This window comes from Scyliorhinus canicula, chromosome 13 (assembly GCF_902713615.1).
Source record: "Scyliorhinus canicula chromosome 13, sScyCan1.1, whole genome shotgun sequence".
Taxonomy (NCBI): Eukaryota; Metazoa; Chordata; class Chondrichthyes; order Carcharhiniformes; family Scyliorhinidae; genus Scyliorhinus; species Scyliorhinus canicula.
In genome coordinates this window covers 28,431,209-28,447,516 of record NC_052158.1, presented here as the reverse complement: position 1 = coordinate 28,447,516, position 16,308 = coordinate 28,431,209, and the positions used below count along the sequence as shown (strand labels likewise).

At 48.4% G+C, this 16,308-nt stretch overlaps 1 non-coding gene across 1 annotated transcript; it reads left to right on the top strand.

Moving 5' to 3' along the window:
* Nucleotides 1–1,074: 1,074 nt before the first annotated feature.
* On the top strand, nucleotides 1,075–1,238 carry LOC119976952. The gene has a single exon (XR_005463105.1). It is a non-coding gene; the product is annotated as a U1 spliceosomal RNA (small nuclear RNA).
* Nucleotides 1,239–16,308: the final 15,070 nt, after the last annotated feature.

The following is a 16,308-nucleotide window of genomic DNA, read 5'->3' as shown; positions in this document are numbered from 1 at the left end:
AGCACGAACGATTCAGGACAGGGTGATTTCGGGTGTGTGGGTTGGAGAAGGCAAGGTCTCGGCGATCTATCAGGAGCTGCAGGAAGCAGAGGAGGCCTCAGTGGAGGAGTTTAAGGGCAAGTGAGAGGAGGGGCTCGGGGAGGAGCTGGATGAGGATCTGTGGGCTGATGCCCTGAGTAGGGTTATTTCCTCCTCCTCTTGCGCCAGGCTCAGCCTAATAGTTTAAAGTTGTTCATAGGGCGCACATGACGGGGGCGAGGATGAGTAGGTTTTTTGGGGTGGAGGACAGGTGTGCGAGGTGCTCGGGGAGCCCAGCGAATCACGCCCATATATTTTGGACGTGCCGGGCGCTGGCGGGGTTCTGGAGGGGCTTCGCAAGGACTATGTCCAAAGTGGTGAACACCCAGGTCAAGCCTTGCTGGGGGATAGCATTATTCGGGGTATCGGACGAGCGGGAGTGCAGGAGCCGAAAGAGGCCGGTGTTCTGGCCTTTGCGTCCCTGGTAGCCTGGCGGAGGATCCTACAGTATTAATGTGGAGGGATGTGGGGGGAGGGGCGGGGGGGCAGTTGTTTTTTTCTTTTTTGTTTAGAATAGTGTGGGGCGTTTTCCTTACTGGCGTGTTTATTTGTTAAATGGGGGTTATAGTAGCTTTTTGAAATCCCATGTATAATTTTTGCTTGTTTTGTGCTTTATTCTTTTTCCTGTTTGGAGTGTTTTGTTGAAAATTGTTGAAAATTTTAATAAATATATTTTAAAAAGGGGAGTGAGTCCGCTTGAGAGCAAAGGGAACAGCCCCACCGGCTGGTCATGATCCATATTGCAGGCAACTTTCCAGAGAGGCAGGTCATTTCCTTTTAAGGGCAATATGTAAATATCAACAGAGACTCTCTCAAGCAAACAGCTTTCATTCTTTAGCTAGACAGATATTCAATCTCTAATACCAAGAAGAATAATACTCTACAGGATGGAAATAGGTTACGAACAGGGCGAGGTTCTGAGTTTGAAAACGGAGTTAGTGTGAGTGTGAAGGGTAGTAGCTGATATGGGCTGGGAGGATGTGAGAATTTTCAAGCATACTTACCTGGCAGGGGTGAAACCATGATCAAGAAGGTGGTTCGCCCAGGACGAGGCTAGCCCATTGCACTTCGGGTGTGCTGACGCCTGCGATGTCCCCAAATGCGGGATACTCGACTGCAAAATTTGTGGTAGTGGGGGACTGCGTTCGCGCTCTCCCCTGATTTACAAATCAAAAATAGAACTGCTGTTCATTGACTGACCAATAGGACGCTGAACTCTTTTTACAGCCATCTTTGCTTCAGTTATGTAGTCTTTCCACCCAGTAATTGCCTACGTCTGTTATTTTGCTCCCTTCGATTGTCAACAATTATTCGTTCTGCTCGTAGTTTGCATCCTCCTTATTTATGCATGTTTGCCAAGAATCTATCCACCTTTGCCTTGAAAATATTCAAACTCGGAGTCTCATGTGATTATTGCAAAGTTAAGGAGTTGACTGTATTTTTGTGCTGCTTATCTTGCAATCCTTTATTTTGTCCTGGTTCTCATTGTCCTGGTCATACCGCCCATCTGCACTGGCCCTTCAAAAGAGCACCCTACTGAAGCCCGCATATCCATCCTATCCCAGTAACCCCCACTTAACATTTTTTGGACACTAAGGGCAATTTATCATGGCCAATCCACCTAACCCGCACATCTTTGGACTGTGTGAGGAAACCGGAGCACCCGGAGGAAACCTATGCAGACACGGGGAGAATGTCCAGACTCCGCACAGAGAGTGACCTAGCCGGGAATCGAACCTGGGACCCTGGAGCTGTGAGGCAACAGTGCTAACCATTTTACTACCGTGCTGCACTCATGTTTAACTTTTCCTGGGATATATGTCTTGCGTTGGGCATCCTGATTGGTATTTTTGCGAAGAGGAACTGTGATAAATTGTAGGAATCCTCATTTGATTGTGGCGTTCAGGTAGGGCTGTGGGGGGTGGGGGGAACGGGGGGTGGGGGGGGTGGGGGGGTGGGGGGGGGGTGGGGGGGGGTTGGGGGGGGTGGGTGGGGGGGGTGGGTGGGGGGGGGTGGGGGGGGAAACCCAACCTGCAGTGGCATTGTTGCCGATGAACAGACTTTCGCTCGGTGTGCTGTGTGGGGATGAGGATCTTGACTGTATTTCAGGTCTTTAGAGCTCAGTTTGAAGATTTGCGAGTTATCCTTGGGAGAATGGTGGAGGTGCATGAGACTGCTTGAATTCGAAAGGGCATGTTCCCTCTGAGTCGTAAAGATCCTATTATGTAGGGCAGCATGGTGGCGCAGTGGATTAGCCCTGCTGCCTCACGGCGCTGAGGTCCCAGGTTCGATCCTGGCTCTGGGTCACTGTCCGTGTGGAGTTTCCACATTCTCCCTGTGTTTGCGTGGGTCTCGCCGCACAACCCAAAGATGCGCAGGGTAGGTGGATTGGCCAAGCTAAATTGTCCCTTAATTAGAAAAAATGAATTGAGTACTCTAAATTTTATTTTTTTTAAAAGCACTGCTGCCTCACGGCATTGAGGACCCAGGTTCCATCCTGGCCTTGGGTCTCTGTCCATGTGGAGTTTACGAATTAAAAGCAGAATGTCACCCCTTTAATCTTCACGGAGTCCTACCAAAATCATTTTGCCCGATAATTAGCCTGTCTGTGCATGTTTTCTTTCTTTCCTTCCAGCAGCTACCCAGCTCACACTACTTTTCTTCCTTTGATTATCAGTGGGCAAACATTTTTGTCCACCTCCCACAACAATTCCCTAGGAACATTTACCCACGCATTATCTTCCTGCTATTTTAATTTATCGAATGCAAGCATTTGTAGGTAATTAAGTCTTTATAGAGCCAGAGAGATTTAAATCCTACCAACTGTGCAGGTTTGAGATCATTCACACCTCTTTAACCTGGTGTTCCCCCTCTCTCCTTTGGGAGATTTTAACTTCCCCAACATTGAATGGGACTCATGTAGTGTTGGAGGCATAGATGGAGCAGAATTTGTAAGGAGCATCCAGGAGAGTTTTTTTTAGAGCAGTATGTAAATAGTCCAACTCGGGAAGGGGCCATACTGGACCTGGTATTGGGGAATGATCCCGGCCAGATGGTTGACGTTTCAGTCGGCGATTAGTAGAACAGTAGAACAGTACAGCACAGAACAGGCCCTTCGGCCCTCAATGTTGTGCCGAGCCATGATCACCCTACTCAAACCCACATATCCACCCTATACCCGTAACCCAACAACCTTACTTTTATTAGGACACTACGGGCAATTTAGCATGGCCAATCCACCTAACCCGCACATCTTTGGACTGTGGGAGGAAACCGGAGCACCCGGAGGAAACCCACGCACACAGGGGGAGGACGTGCAGACTCCACACAGACAGTGACCCAGCCGGGAATCGAACCTGGGACCCTGGAGCTGTGAAGCATTTATGCTAACCACCATGCTACCCTGCTGCCCTACTTTGGGAATAGCGATCACAATTCCATAGGTTTTAGAATACTCATGGGCAAAGACGAGAGTGGTCCCAAAGGAAGAGTGCTAAATTGGGCAAAGGCCAACTATAACAAAATTCGGCAGGAGCTAGGAAATGTGGATTGGGAGCAGCTGTTTAAGGGTAAATCCACATTTGAAATGCCTTTTAAGGAAAGGTTGGTTAGAGTACAGGACAGACATGTTCCTGTGAAAATGAGAGATAGAAATGGCAAAATTAGGGAACCATGGATGATGGGTGGAATTGTGAGACTAACTAAGATGAAAAAGTAAGCATACATAAGATCGAGGCGACTCAAAACTGATGAAGCTTTGGAGGAATATCGGGAAAGTAGGACAAATCTCAAACACGCAATAAAGAGGGCTAAAAGTGGTCATGAAATATCTTTGGCTAACAGGGTTAAGGAAAATCCCAAAGCCTTTTATTCGTATATAAGGAACAAGAGGGTAACTAGAGAAAGGATTGGCCCACTCAAAGACAAAAGAGGGAATTTATGCGTGGAGTCAGAGGAAATGAGTGAGCTTCTTAATGAGTACTTTGCATCGGTATTCACCAAGGAGAGGGACATGACGGATGTTGAGGCTAGGGATAGATGTTTAAATACTCTAGGTCATGTCGGCATAAGGAAGGGGGAGGTTTTGGGTATTCTAAAAGGCATTAAGGGGGACAAGTCCCCAGGTCCAGATGGGATCTATCCCAGGTTACTGAGGGAAGCAAGGGACAAAATAGCTGGGGCCATAACAGATATCTTTGCAGCATCCTTGAGCACAGGTGAGGTCCCAGAGGACTGGAGAATTGCTAATGTTATCCCTTTGTTTAAAAAGGGTAGCAGGGATAATCCAGGGAATTATAGACCTGTGAGCTTGACGTCAGTGATAGGCAAACTGTTGGAGAAGATACTGAGGGATAGGATCCCTATCACATTTGGAAAAAAATAGACTTATCAGTGATAGGCAGCATGGTTTTGTGCAGGGAAGGTCACGTCTTACAAACCTAATAGAATTCTTTGAGGAAGTGACAAAGTTAATTGATGAGGGAAGGGCTGTAGATGTCATATACATGGATTTCAGTAAAGCATTTGATAAAGTTTCCCATGGCAGGTTGATGGAAAAAGTGAAGTCGTATGGGTTTCAGGGTGTACTAGCTAGATGGATAAAGAACTGGCTGGGCAACAGAAGACAGAGAGTAGTGGTGGAAGGGAGTGTCTCAAAATGGAGAAAGGTGACTAGTGGTGTTCCACAGGGACCCGTGCTCGGACCACTGTTGTTTGTGATATACATAAATGATCTGGACGAAGGTATAGGTGGTCTGATGAGCAAGTTTGCAGATGATACTAAGATTGGTGGAGTTGCAGATAGCGAGGCGGACTGTCAGAGAATACAGCAAAATATAGATAGATTGGAGAGTTGGGCAGAGAAATGGCAGATGGAGTTCAATCCAGGCAAATGCGAGGTGATGCATTTTGGAAGATCAAATTCAAGAGCGGACTATACGGTCAATGGAAGAGTCCTGCGGAAAATTGATGTACAGAGAGATCTGGGAGTTCAGGTCCATTGTACCCTGAAGGTGGCAACGCAGGTCGATAGAGTGGTCAAGAAGGCATACAGCATGCTTGCCTTCATCGGACGGGGTATTGAGTACAAGAGTCAGCAGGTCATGTTACAGTTGTATCGGACTTTGGTTAGGCCACATTTGGAATACTGCGTGCAGTTCTGGTCGCCACATTACCAGAAGGATGTGGATGCTTTAGAGAGGGTGCAGAGGAGGTTCACCAGGATGTTGCCTGGTATGGAGGGTGCTACCTATGAAGAAAGGTTGAGTAGATTAGGATTGTTTTCATTGGAAAGACGAAGGTTGAGGGGAGACCTGATTGAGGTCTACAAAATTATGAGAGGTATGGACAGGGTGGATAGCAACAAGCTTTTTCCAAGAGTGGGGGTGTCAATTACAAGGGGTCACGATTTCAAGGTGAGAGGGGAAAAGTTTAAGGGAGATGTGCGTGGAAAGTTTTTTACGCAGAGGGTGGTGGGTGCCTGGAATGCTTTGCCAGCGGAGGTGGTAGAGGTGGGCACGATCATTTAAGATGCATCTGGACAGATATATGAACGGGCGGGGAACAGAGGGAAGTAGATCCTTGGAAAATAGGCAACAGGTTTAGATAAAGGATCTGGATCGGCGCAGGCTGGGAGGGCCGAAGGGCCTGTTCCTGTGCTGTAATTTTCTTTGTTCTTTTGTTCTCTCTGGCTCTGTAAAGACTTACTTACCTGCCAACGCTCGCATTCAAAGTATGGTCTTGCATCTTTGACTTTGTCTATATAAATGTTCCTGGAACCTACCTCTGCATTCGCCTGAGGAAGGAGCAGTGCTCCGAAAGCTGGTGATTTGAAACAAACCTGTTGGGACTTTACCCTGGTGTTGTAAAACTTCTTACTGTGCTCACCCCAGTCCAATGCTGGCATCTCCACATCATGGCTTTATTTATTGTGGTCGGCAAATTCCAAGTCCCAATTTTGCTCTCAATTTGGCCACTCCCCGGACTCTTTCGAGCAATCCCCGTATCTCCAAATTCACATCATCACTCGGATATTCCGCATTGGAAATATGCAGCAGCGGCCCGTCCCCGTTTGAAACAACAACCTGTCCTCACGTTGCACAAATTCCCTGCCTGTGAACACCCCTTTCTAATTCCACGTCCGCAGCCCACCTCACCCACCTCTTTATAAACTCCCTGTGAACAGCCCGCTGTGTAATTCCTGCCCCCTGGGTAAAATTACTTTCCCTGGTGTGGCTCCGTCTCAAGGACAATCTTTTAATTTGCGTGTGATTGTTTCTTGACGAGAAAAGGGGAGAGGAATTCTAAACTTGCAGTTTTATTGTACGGCCCGAAGCTTACTGGGAAATATGGCCAAGTTAAAAGAGACACCGTAGCCTGATGGGAAATGTGGCCAAGTAATAAAGGTACTAAAGAAACCACTGAGGTTTTCTGGAGACTTTCTGGAAATGCAGCTTCTACAGTAGGATGCAAGACAGCAGGAAGCCCATTGCCCCTGAAAGAGATGGTTATCAGCTTAAGGAAGGAGAAGACCAAGTTCCGGGAGAAGGGCAGAAGCAGGATGATAGATAAACAAGTGTGAAGAATGGCAGGCCATAAAACATTAGCAGTTTCTACGACTTGACCAAACATCAGTATTTGCTGGGATTTGCCTCAAGAACTGGATCTTGTTTACTGGATCTGTGACATATACGGTCATAAAATTGGCATCAGCGAACCTTCGAAAAGCTGGAAGAAATTGTATCAAGAAGGAGGGATTTGAAGCTTCATTACCGCAGGAGTCTATGGAAGACCTTTGATGTGATGCTATGAAAAGGCATTAACCACTTGAGGAGATTTAAAACTCTTTGAATGGCTCACATGAAGATTTTTTTAAATGTAGTGAAGGTTGTAGTACGATTTTAAAATTTTATTTTATTTCAGCCCAACGTGGCTCCTGAGGTCTACCCATGGTGCACACTGAGTGAATTGGTGTGGAGGCTTTAAGGGCCCAGCGTGATGGGTGCGGGACATGAACTGGCATGGAGGGCAGGAGAGACATGAAGGTGAAGAGTTGGAAGTGAGTGGGGTGATGGGAAGTGAGGGCTGAGGGTTAGTGGGCCTCAGATTCAACAGACCAACTGGGACAAAGCCCCATAGAAACGAGGTGGGCATATGGCCACCCCCGTGGATGCCTCGGATCTGCTTCTGGAGGCAGTGGACCCACCTGTAACCCCCAACACCCACTCCCCCCTACTGCGTAATTTGAATGTCACCAGCACTTCTGACCCAGGAGGGTGTGCCAATTTCCTGATGCAAGCCACCCACTTCGCCAGCAAAAATCCAGCCCTCTCACTCTATTGCCCACTTTCTCTCTATTACTCTGCATTTCTACCCCTCCCGAGTTCCCTGTTCCTCTGTGTCCCTCCCACTCTCTCCCAACTTGTTCTATCATTCTCTCCCTTGACTTTGGCTATCATTTTTTTTTTTTAATTTAGAGTACCCAATTCATTTTTTCCAATTAAGGGGCAATTTAGAGTGGCCAATCCACCTCGCTTGCACATTTTTTGGGTTGTGGGGGTGAAACCCACACAAACACGGGGAGAACGTGCAAACTCCACACGGACAGTGACCCAGAGCCGGGATCGAACCTGGGACCTCAGCGCCGTGAGGCCACAGTGCTAACCACTGCGCCACCGTGCTGCCCGACTTTGGCTATAATTAAGGGGGTTTCACTGAGGTGGTGGGGGTTTCACTGCTGTGTTCACATAAAAAAGGCAGCTCTCTGATAGGAAATTATAAACATGTAGACTCAAGTTATCTGATTAGATGTTAAAACATCATTTCGCAACGTTGGGGTATTGTGAAAATTTTCACCTTGCAGGGCTGTTCCTTGACGGATGAGGAAGGGCAAGAAGGGTGACACCAGCAAAAGAAGTGGCAAAATGCAAAGGAGATGGAGGAGAAGACCCCTTCCTCACTGGAAACAGCAAAGGGTCCAGGTCACACAACACTAATGCACAGAATGCAGTGTGACAGCCAGCACAACCCAGCTCCCAGAGAAGCAGTGCTGAAGGGGGAAAGACAGACCAATACAGGACAGGCCAAACCGGCAACTTACATGATACCCCCTTTTCCCCCAACCCCAGCCTCTCAATGTCAACTCAGCAGAACGACCCTCCGGCGGAGGACCTTTGTGGTTTCCTCAGCCCAGTAACTGTGAGACCGTGACCACCATAGGTAAATAGAAACCAGGACTGCCTCAGATGACTGGGCGAGTGAGCAACACAGACTGTTAATGGGTCTAAGGATTGCCTCCTTCAGCATGAGTAGCGTTGAGTCTACTAGGCAATGCGTTTTGACGCTAGGGTACATCACCAAGGTCAAAGCGGAACCACAGTTACTGCAGGAGTGTGGAACACCCACACATAAGCAGGGGCATTGATTACAATTGTGGTCCATCAATCTGCTCAGGAGGGTAGATTCCTTATTCAACTTGAACTGAAAAACATGATCAAACAGAACTCGGCAGTGACCAGACTCCACAGCTCAGAATTCCAACTTATTGTGAAGATGTTCAGCACCCTATCCCCAGCTCATGACATGCATGCAAGGATCGTATTGATCTTATATTTGGTTTCAAATGCCACTGTGGCTTCACTTCCACACACACACACACACCCACCACCATCCCCCCTCCTGCGCCTATTTAGTTATTTTTGAAAATGTATTATTTCCAGCGATGCAGGTGCCACCTGGCAAGGCCCAGGATTTGTTGCACATTACCCTGAGTGGCTGGATCTAGGCCATTTCAGAGGCAGCCAAGAGTCAGCCACAGCTAGAAGTACAAGGACGTCAGCTACCTGGGAACATCACCCCTTGCAAGTTTTCCTCCAAGGAACTCACCACCCTGACTTGGAAATATATTGGGCGTTCCTTCACTGTCGCGGGGTCAAAATTCCGGAACTCCCTCCCTACACTCCAGGGACTGCAGTGGCTCAAGAAGGCAGCTCACCACCACCACCTTCTCAAGGGATGGTCTTCTAGCCAGTGACACCCAGATCCCATTAATGATTTTTTTTTTTTTAAATAGAGCAACAGCACAACTTGCATTGAAATTGCAGTTCAATGGAGTAAAGGCCTCACGAGGGACTGTGCAGGAGAATTGTCAAACAAGACATTGACAGAAGGAGATTTTCGGAGAAGGTTTTCAAAATGTGGGATGAAAGGGGTAGATATAAAAAGAATTTTTTTTAAAATTTAGAGTATCCATTTTTTTTTCCAATTAAGGGACAATTCACCCTGGCCAATCCACCTACCCTGCACATCTTTTTGACTTATGGAGGTGAGACCCACGCAAACGTGGGGAGAACGTGCAAACTCCACACGACCGGCATCGAACCTGGCATCTTGGCGCTAACCACTGCGTCACCGTGCCACTCCGGGGATGGTTTTTAAGGAGTGTCTGAAAGGAGGAGAGAAAGAGAGAGAGAGAGAGAGAGTCAGAGAAGTTCAGGGAGGTAATTTCAGAGCTTGGAGGCTGAAGTAGCAACTAAATGGAAAACAGAGGACTTCCGGTCGCGGCCATGGTGTGAGTGGTCGCACACAGGGCAGCTCCTGCTTGAAGGTGGAGAAAGTAGCTCTTTTTACTCGAAATCGGGTGTAACTTCGAGGAAAAGTGTAACTGAAGGTCGGAGAAGAAGTCCTCCCCCTCTCCCCCGCTGGAGTGGATATGTCTGCTATCAAAGCGGGCAAAAGATGAAGAACCTGGCCAATAAATTGGAAGAGCGCTGTGACGCAGCAGCCAGTGGAAGGATGGTGGAGGGTGATGGGTCAGAGCAAGTAGCAAAGCCCCAGGTGGAACAGTTGATGGCCTTATCGAGGAAGAGTTACGCCAGCAGATGCAGGAGGATCACTCGAAGGCCATCCAAGGGGGCTGTAGTACCACTGAGGGCTCGATGGAGAGGGTGGAAAAATGAGCAAGAAAATGGGGTTTGTGAGCGTGAAGGAAGGAGGAACCCGGGTGGGAGATATGTGATGGTGAGTGGGGTATTAGAGGGGATGCCGGTGGTACTGGTGAATGTGTATGCACCGAATTGTTACAAAGTAGGTTTTATGAGGGGGTTGCTGGCAGCGATCCCGGACTTGGCCACGCACCAGTTGGTTCTGAGAGGTGATTTTAAATGTGTCCTAGAGCCCAGGGTAGGTAGATCGTGGCCCAGGTCAATGTGTGGATATGAATGGCAAAGGAATCGCTTCTTGGCCTTTTGGCTGAGATGAGCGTGAGGTCAGGTGTAATGCCTGGATCTGGTATGTATCTCTTATGGGGGACCATGAATTGGATTCAATTTGGATTGTTTTTTTGGAACAGGCAAGGAGCTGGATTGGGGTTTGCCCCTGTCCACACTCTGAGCTCTGGCTCTGATAAAGGAATGAAAAAAGTTAAAGGCAAAGGAGCTGTTGGGTTTTTGGAAAAGATTGGTTTGGTAGACTTGCGATGCTTTTAGTGCTTCCCAAAATGTGGCTGCCAACACCTCCCCATTCTGGTTCAATTCTACATAATCTTTTTTTTTAAATATAAATTTAGTGGCCAATTAATATTTTCCAATTAAGGAGCAATTTAGCATGGCCAATCCACCTAACCTGTACATCTTTGGGTTGTGGGGGTGAGACCCACGCAGACACTGGGAGAATGTGCAAACTCCACACGGACAGTGACCCTGGGCCGGGATTGAACCTGCGACCTCAGCGCCGCAGTCCCAGTGCTAACCCACTGCATCACATGCCGCCCTTATTCCAAACACTTTTGCTCCCCAAATTGTTTATATCTTGTAACCTTTTATATAAGTTTGTAATAAAATGCATTAAAAAAAAATGGAAAACAGAAACTTTGAGATCAAAACGTCAAAGTGAGCCAAACAACTTGCTGAGAAAATGCATCGATGCTGAGATTATTTGCCACCCAGTTTTGCTGTGTTCAGCAAGTTGTGCTGGGCTGAGTGGTAACACTGTCTGACTGACCTCAAATATTACCATCGACAAACAAACACAGGAAGGAACCAGCCATGGTTTCTGTCAAAGTTGGTAGGTGGCTTCTCAAAAGAAACAATCCTGATAACATATCGCAGTGGAATTCGGTCATTCATGGTTTAACCTTGAGGGCCTTGTCGCAAAGTCAATTAGCTTTATTAAGTTTATTCCTATTTTGGGTAAGTCAAATAACCAATTGAACCAAATCAAATTAACTTCGGGACAAATTAAAGGGGCCACCCCTTAAAGGGACACTACCCGAAACAGAAAAGCAAATCACAGATGAAACTTAAAACATTAAAACCGAAAGGTGATTAAGGAAGTGGATAAGAAGCCCCAATCACCATGGTACCCACTGGGCATGAAATGCCTGGGCAGTGCGGTTAGACTTTGTGCTCCCTCTATAGGGACTCCAGGCAGTGAATGTGGTTCGAGTTGTTTGGGTGGGGGAGGGGGAGGTCCGCAGGGAGCCTTATTCACAGAACAGAGGTCGGGGGTTGGGAGAGGTGGGGGTGGGGGTGGGAGAGATGGGGGGGGGGGGGGAGGGTCGATCGGAGGAGCCTTTGGGCAGGAGTTGCCACGCTGGAGAACTGAATGGAGGTGGGGGAGATGTCCGAGAGCGGTGGTCATGGAGAGTGGTGTGGGGTGGGTGGGGAGGTGGGTGGGGGGGAGGCGGTGTAAAGAAGGGAGGCAGATGCGATGCAGCAAGTTTGGAAAAGAAACATGTTCAGAGGCGGATAAAGGGGCCATCTTGGATGGGCCAGGTACAGGGTGAAACTAACGGTGGTAGAGCAGAAAGGAGAGGGTGGCGGACAGCGGAGGGAAATGGAGACTCAAGCCCCCGGTACGGCAGATAACATGGAACGTGCGAGGGATTACTGGACCGGTGAAAAGATCTCGGGCCTTTGCGCAATTCAGGAGTTTAAAAGCGGAGGTGGCCTGATTCAAAGTTGCGGGGGGGTGGTGGCCATTTTGATGAGCAAGAAAACAGTGAGAGCGAAGGAAGTGAGGGACCCGGGTGAGAGATATGTGATGGTGAGTGGGGTATTGGAGAGGACACCAGGGTACTGGTGAATGTATATGCACCAAATTGGAACAATGTAGGTTTTATGAGGGGGTTGCTGGCAGCGAGCACAGACTTGGCCACACACCAGTCGATTATGGGAGGCGGTTTTAATCGTGTCCTAGAGCCCAGGGTAAATCGACTGAGCCCCAGGTCAATGGGTACGACATGAATGGTAAAGGAGCTGAGCGGGTTTATGGAAAAGATGGGTATGGTGGACCCGCGATGTTTCAAGAATCCAGGGGGAGGGAGTATTCCTTTTTCTCACATGTTTACAGGTTGTATTCAAGAATCAACTTTCTTGTGGTGAGCCAGAAGGTTTTGGTTGGGGTGGAGGGGGCAGAGTGCACGGGGATAGTAATATCGGACCATGTGCCCCCATTTCCTGGAGATTCATCTTAGATCGGGATGGGAGCAGAGGCCGGTGTGGAGGCTCGATTCGGGGTTGTTGGCAGATGGAGGGTTTTGCAATAATGTGAGCTGTGATTAAAGATTATGTAGAATTAAACCAAAACGGGGTGTCGCCGGTCACATTTTGGGAAGCACTAAAAGTGGCGGTCCGGGGGAGATTATCTCGTTCAAGGCACATGCGGATAGGGAAAGGAGGGAGAAATAGGGGGAGATAGCAAGTCGAATGTTAGTGCATCAACTACGGAGGCAGGTCGCATCCAGGGAAATACTGAAGATACGGACCGAGGCAGGGTAGGTGGTGTCGGATCCGAGGAAGATGAGGCGTTTAGGGATTACTATCTGGAGCTGTATAGGGCAGACCCAGGGGGTGAAGAGGGGGAGGTGAGACGGGTTTTTGACGAACTAGAATTTCCACAGTTGGAGAAAGAGAAGAGATGGGCGCTAGAGAGGCCCTTGGAGCTGAGGGAGATATTGGACAGTATAAGGGGTCTGAATTTGTGTTGGATGGGGGCCCAATGGTTACCAGGCAGAATTCTAAAAGGAGTTTGCGACGGACCTGGTACCACATCTCTTGGGGGAGTTTAATGAGGCGTTGGAGAGGGGGAACTGCCGGAGACGAAGATACAGACAACGATCACATTAATACTAAAGAGGTGGAAGACCCATTTGAATGTGGGCCGTAAAGGTCTATATCGCTGTTAAATACAGGCGTGATGGGCTGGCTAAGTTGGTGGCAGGAAGGATGGAAGGCTGTGTCCCGGGGGTGGTTGCGGAGGACCAAATAGGTTTTGTAAAGGGCAGGCAGCTTTCTAGTAATATAAGGAGGCTGTTAAACGTGATCATTACCCCATCGGGAGCCAGGTACCGGAGGTAGTGGTGTCCGTGGATGCGTGGCAGAATTTCCCATTGAAGCCATCCCACACCACCGGGAAACCCATGGGTGGAGGTGCACAGCCGGTGGGAAAGAGAATCCCAATTGGGGAAGAATTCTGACCCACGTATCAAAGTGGACAGAGAGCAAGATCTGGCGTTCCACCTAATCCTGTGGGATTTCCACCCCGGCAGTTTACAACTGCGTAGTACTGATCACAATGGAAGACTAGGAAAAGAGAGGATGATGCAAGGCCACTATGGCAGGTTAAAAGTGCTCCATTTCCAGCTGAGTGGAGAGCACAGTGCGGAATTTTTTGGTTGTCCCAGATTGGTGGGAAGAGATGGGATGGAGAAATCCCTCCTGGCAGGAGTCAGATTGGGATACATTTTTCTGATGGGAGTATTAGAACCATAGAATTCCTACAGTACAAAAAGTGGCCATTCAGCCCATCGAGTCTGCACCAACCTTCTGAAAGAGCACCCTACCCAGGCCCACTCCCCCTGCCCTATCCACAAATCTAACATCCCTGGACACTAAGAGGCAATTTATCATGGCGCATCCACCTCATCTGCACAATTTTGGACTATGGAAGAAACTGGAGCACCTGGAGGAAACCCACGCAGACACGGGAAAAATATGCAAACTCCACACAGACACCCAAGGCCGGAATTGAACCTGGGGTCCCTAGCACTGTGAGGCAGCAGCGCTAACCACTGTGCCACCATGATCACTCGAGAAAGAATTAGGGGGGGATCGATGAGGGAGATGGTAGCATAGTGGACTCACTGGAATAGTAATCCAGTGGCCTGGGCTAATCATGTCCAGAAATCCCACCACGGCATCTGGTGGAGATAAAATTCCACGGCAGCACGGTCGTTAGCACTGCTGCCTTACCGCGCCACAGACCCAGGGTCCATTCACGCCTCGGGTGACTGTGTGGAGTTTGCACTTTCTCCCCGTGTCTGCGTGGGTTTCCTCCGGGTGCTCAGGTTTCCTCCCACAGTCCAAAAATGTGCGGATTAGGTGGATTGGCCGTGCTAAAATTGCCCCTTAGTGTCCAAAAAGATGTGTGGATTAGATTAAAGGGTTAATGGGACAGGGCGGGGGAGTGAGGTAGGGTGCTCTTTCAGAGGGTTGGCGCAGACCCGATGGGCCGAATGGCCTCCTTCTGCACTGTAGGGATTCGATGAATACATTCTGGACACTCATGGTCAGTTCACGTTGTAACAACATCGCCGCTCAAGGCCGACGAGAGCAACATTCCGCTTCCGCACAAACACACTGTGCAACAAATGTGGAAATTGATATTTTCTATCTCTTCGCTTCAGGTCATAAAGGCACCAAGCGGTCCATTTCAAGGCATTGCCCAAGCTGACACGATCATGGCTAATCCAAGCCATGTTTCCATCCTCAGCACCGCGGGAGATTTGCCAACAGGTAAGACCAGGCAGATTTATTCAGCCGTCATCTGTATTACGCCTATATTACACTGCAGGCGCTACTTATGTAGAGATTGTTGTTGTGCATAGCATTTAAGGCAATTAAATAGATTTTGTTCCTCTCAGTCTGTGTTCCATGGGGATCACAAGTTCCCCAGTCCTGTCGCTCTCTGGTTAAAATAGTTTCATCTGATTAACCCTATTGGATGTAAATAACGGTTAAAAATGCTTGTTGATCTCCTTATCATGTGCCAGGCTCAGCCTGATACAGTTCAAGGTGATCCACCGGGCACACATGACGGTGGCCCGGATGAGCAAGTTTTTTTGGGGTAGAGGACAGGTGTGTGAGGTGCGCTAGGAGATCCAGCAAACCATGTCCACATATTTTGGGCATGCCCAAAATATGGTTTTGGCAGGATTTTGCTAAGGCTATGTCCACGGTACTTAAAACACAGGTGGTACCGAGTCCAAAGGTCGCGACCTTTGGAGTCTCGGAAGAGCCAGAAGTTCAGGGGGCGAGAGAGGCTGACGTCCTGGCCTTTGCCTCCCTGGTAGCCCGGAGACGGATTCTGTTAATAGGGAGGGACTTGAAGCCCCCAAGTGCAGAGACCTGGGTTAGTGACATGGCTGGGTTTCTCAGTCTCTAGAAAATGAAGTTTGCCCTGAGACGGTCAATCTTAGGGTTCACCCGGAGATGGCAGCCGTCCGTCGACTTTCTCTGAGAGAATTAAAATGTCAGCAGAGGTAGAAATCTAGAGGGGGGGGGGGGGGGGGTTAGGCTATTGTTTTATTGTTGGGAGTGCGAAGAACGTGATAGGGATGGAAATGTTTTATATACCATGTTTATGTTGCTGTTATTGTTATTATTATAAAAATTACAAATACCCTAATAAAATGTTTAAAAAAAAAGAAAATGCATGTTGGTCGAATTGAATGCAGAACAGGCCCAAGGGTGGGAATGTGTCTTTCTCTCTCTCCCTATCTCTCCCATTCCTTCCTTTATATCTTTCTCTCTCTCTTTCTTTTTGCTTTTCTTTCTCTCTCCCTCCCTTCCTTCCTTTCTCTCTTTTTCTTTCTCTCTTCCTCTCTTTCGCTCTCCCATTCTTCCTCTCTTTCTCCCTCCCTTCCTGTCTCTCTTTCTCCCTTCATCTCTTTCTCCCACTCTCTCCTTCATTCTCGTGGCCTGAGCCATGTGGTAACAACAGGTTTTTTGGGTCGGTCTTCACAGTGGAAGACACAAATAACATGCCAGCGACTGATAGAAATGAGGCTATGACAGGTGAGGACCTTGAGAGGATTGTTATCACTAAGGAGGGAGTGATGGGCAAGCTAATGGGGCTAAAGGTAGACAAGTCTCCTGGCCCTAATGGAATGCATCCCAGAGTGCTAAAAGAGATGGCTAGGGAAATTGCAGATGCACTAGTGATAATTTACCG